This window comes from Rhagoletis zephyria, unplaced genomic scaffold (assembly GCF_001687245.7).
Source record: "Rhagoletis zephyria isolate East Lansing unplaced genomic scaffold, Rhagoletis_zephyria_1.1 Rzeph_scaffold_00898, whole genome shotgun sequence".
Lineage (NCBI taxonomy): Eukaryota > Metazoa > Arthropoda > Insecta > Diptera > Tephritidae > Rhagoletis > Rhagoletis zephyria.
Genome location: NW_016157982.1, coordinates 137,995 through 142,259, shown reverse-complemented (window position 1 = coordinate 142,259; position 4,265 = coordinate 137,995). Strand labels below are relative to the sequence as shown.

The following is a 4,265-nucleotide window of genomic DNA, read 5'->3' as shown; positions in this document are numbered from 1 at the left end:
TTTTGTAGTTTACGTGAAACTAAGTTAAACGGTGAAGACAAACGTGACTGCAATAGAAACACTACAAACATTTGAGGGATTAAAAGCGTCATTAATTAATACATATAAAAGCACAACAACTATTCCACACATAAAAAACCAACTTGCCAATCTTACACAAAGAAATTTAAGTGTCACTAACTTCAAAAACCAAATTTTACATCTAACATCTGAATTGAACACATTGCAAATAGGACAGTTAGGTACAAAAGCAACAAATGAACAAAAGTCATTAATCACTAAACTAAATAATCAATACAGTCTAACAATATTTCAAAACGGACTAAATGACAAACTCAAACAAACAGTATATGGAGCACTACCCAAACTTTTGATACCGCTACTGAACTCGCACTAGAGAAGGGAATCAACACAGCAGGAACGTTATGTTTATCAGAATTAATTAGAGAAGCCACAACTATACGAATAATCCCAATAACTCTTACAGGCGAAATACGAAAAGCTACTTTAATGGTCAATCTATTAACAGGTACAATAACAGTAATAGCCATAACGATAACAGAATACCGCACAATAATACAAGAAACATTTCTAACCAGAGACAAAGCAATAACTACCATAATGTGAATAGGAGCTCAAACAATTCAAGAGCTAGCAACCACAGCAATAATCAGAGAGATTATTCCATGAAAGACAGACTAATAACTATGATAGGAACAATCAAAGATACCTCCCCAGAAATCAGGAAAGAAATGGTCTCCAAGTGAACGTTGTCCGATTTCAGGGAAACGTAGGCGACCTGGAGGACCACAATGGCACTCCTCCAGGGGACAGGGACATGTAAAAAAAACTACGCAACGGAACATTTAACAAATCATACAACAATATACAGTTTAGAATTCAATAAGCCAATGACATTCCTTATAGGCACAGTAGCAGAGATCTCGATGTGTAAAAATCCATTCGACTTTGGCACNCGAGCTATAACTTTACATTAAATAAAAAAATTTCTCATTTAATAAAGATTTCAGAACGGTGCCACTCTTACTGTTTCGAATAGAAAAAAAAGTTATAGCCGTTTTTGTGGGCAAAGGACTGACACACGCTAGAATGAATTTAATAGATTTAAATTTAAGCTGCTCTTGTAACCGACCAATGACATGCTAAATAGTACAAAGGTACATTATTACCTGCTCCTTCTTCTTCTTCTTTTTGGCGCTGTAACCGTCTAAGCGATTTAGGCCGAGTTCAGCAAAGCACGCCAGTCGTTTCTCCTCTGTGCCAACTGACGCCAATTGGAAACGCCAAGTGAACCCAAGTCCTTCTCCACCTGATCTTTCCATCACGGTGGGGGCCTCCCTCTTCCTCTGCTACCACCAGCGGGTTCCGAGTTGAATACTTTCAGAGCTGGAGCGTCGGTGTCCATTCGAACGACATGACCAAGCCAGCGGAGCCGCTGTATTTTAATTCGCTGCACTATGTCCATATCGTTGTAAAGCTCATACAGCTCATCGTTCCATCGTCTGCGGTACTCGCCGTCGCCAACGCGTAAAGGACCGTAAATATTCCGCAAAATCTTTCTCTCAAACACCCCAAGAGCCGCCTCATCGGATGTTGTCATTGTCCATGCTTCTGCGCCATATACCAGCACGGGCATGATGAGTGACTTATAGAGCGTGGTTTTCGTACGTCGAGAGAGGACTTTACTCCAGAATTACCTACTCAGTCCAAAGTAGCACTTGTTGGCAAGAGTGATTCTGCGTTGGATTTCAATGCTGACATTATTGTCGGTGTTAATGCCTGTTCCCAAGTAAACGAAATTTTCTCAACAGTGACGTGGGTGCCAAGGCGCGAATGTACTGACTGTTTGTTTGATGACAGGAGATACCTCGTCTTGTCCTCGTTTACCACCAGACCCATTCGCTATGCTTCCCTATCCAACTTGGAAAAGGCAGAACAGACTTCGCGGTTTTTGTTACCGATGATGTCGATGTCATCGGCATAAGCCAGCAATTGCACGCTCTTGTAGTAAATTGTTCCTGAGCGGTTCAGTTCTGCAGCTCTCTTCTCCAACATCAGATTAAAGAAGTCACATGAAAGGGAGTCGCCCAGTCTGAAACCCCGTTTTGTGGCGAACAGTTCTGAGAGGTCTTTCCCAATTCTGACGGAGCTGGTGGTATTGATGAACGTCATTTAAACAGTCGTATGAGTTTTGAGGGGATGCAAACTCAGACATAGCGGCGTGTAGGCAACTCCTTTTAGTGCTGTCAAAAGCGGCTTTAAAGTCGACAAATAGGTGGTGAGTGTCGATCCTTTTCTCGCGGGTCTTTTCCAAGATTTGGCGTATTGTGAATACCTGGTCTATGGTGGATTTGCCAGGTCTAAAGCCACACTGATAAGGCCCAATCAGTTCATTGACGGTGGGCTTCAGTCTTTCACACAATACGCTCGATAAGACCTTGTAACCTATGCTTAGAAGGCTGATCCCGCGGTAGTTGGCGCGAATGGCGGGGTCACCTTTCTTGTGGATTGGGCAGAGCACACTTAAATTCCAGTCGTCGGGCATGCGTTCATCTGACCATATTCTGCACAAGAGTTGATGCATGCACCTTATCAACTCCTCGCCGCCGTACTTGAATAGCTCAGCTGGCAGGCTGTCAGCTCCAGCAGCTTTGTTGTTTTTCAGCCGCGTTATTGCTATACGTATCTCGGCATAGTCAGGCGGTGGAACGTCGACTGCGTCATCATCGACTGCGCGCTCGGGTTCTTCTTCTCCACAACTTACCCGTGCTGCTACCATTTCGTAGGGCGGAAAAGTGTTCCCTCCATAATTTAAGTACGCTCTGGACATCAGTTACTAGGTCGCCATTATTGTTCTTACAGGAGTGCGCCCCGGTCTTTAAACCTTCCGTAAGTCGCCTAACTCTCTGGTAAAATTTTCGGGCATTCTTCCTGTCGGCCAGCATTTCAAGCTCTTCGCACTCACGCATATCGGCCTCTCTCTTCTTATTGCGGCAAATACGTCTCGCTTCCCTCTTCATATCCCTATAGCGGTCCAACATAGCGCGCGTTGCGCCCGATCGCAGCGTGGCCCTATAGGCGGCCGCTTTTTTCTCTGCAACTTCCTGACACTCCTCATCGTACCAGTTGTTCCGTCGGGCTCGCTGAGATCCGGCTACTTCTTCGGCGGCGGTACTTAATGAGCGGGAAATGTGGTTNCGAACATTGTGTTATTAATACTATGACAGAGAACATGCAGTATACGTACGGTGACCATATTAACCAACGTAAAATAAAGGACATTTTTTCAAAATGATTTGGGAATACGTATGATAAAAGTACCTTACCCATTTCGTAATTTAAATCAAATATTTACCAGTCAGTTAACCGATTCCGAAAAATGAAGCCAAATCCATTTCAAGGACTCCGCCAGCCTTGGCTGCACGCGTAAACCAGCACACAGTGGTTCAAAATTGGAATTTAATGTTCATAATCTACCGTAGTCTTAATTTTTCAACCAATTTTTACTAAAAAACCAAAAAAAAAATATTTTGGTGAAAGTTATTTTATAACATTTCAAATTTTTTTTTTGTAATTTTTTCGTTTTGAGGAACCATACAAATGTTTTCAACTAGTCTTTGTTATATAACATTTATTAACTGGGACAGGAGAATACACTTTCTTCAAAATTGCCACTTTTTCTGCATTTTGCACTACAAAATTTAATATAATCAAATAAAAATTCACAATTCAGACTCAACTAGTCTCTTGCAAATGTTATAAGCTTTCATAAAAAAAAGATCAAATTAAGTGAAAACTAGTAAGAAAGTTAAGGTTCGGGCGGATCCGAACATTAAATACCCGGCTCAAGTATTAAATATATGATTTTCACCTTTCCGAAAGCTACCGCTACATGGTAAGCCGGGGTGTATAAATTTTTAGCGTCCTTCAATTTCGAAATATTGAAGTGTGAAGCATTTCTGAAATTTACCGTTATATGAAAAGCGGGCGTAATTTTAGTCTGATTTCAATAATTTTCAACGATTTGCTTTTATGTGGCAAGCACAATAGCCATACCGAGTTTGGTACAAATTGGTAGAACGGTTACCGAGATACATATATGTGATCATAAGTGGGCGGTGCCACACCCATTTTCCAAAATTTTATCATAAACGTATTTCTTGATAAAGAATTGTTGCAAGCATCAATTTTGAATAAATTAGCTGTAATATTTACTGATTTATCGAAGATTTTGTATTTCTCTA

The 4,265-nt window shown here is 41.2% G+C and overlaps 1 long non-coding RNA gene across 1 annotated transcript in view; it reads left to right on the top strand.

Annotated features, from left to right (window-relative positions):
* The first annotated feature begins 3,578 nt into the window (after window positions 1–3,578).
* The window catches only part of LOC108361973 (uncharacterized), a 12,713-nt gene continuing 12,026 nt past the window's right edge, over window positions 3,579–4,265 (top strand). Inside the window, exon 1 of the long non-coding RNA XR_001847390.1 lies at window positions 3,579–3,591. This is a non-coding gene — a long non-coding RNA (uncharacterized LOC108361973). The remainder of the gene's footprint in view (window positions 3,592–4,265) is intronic.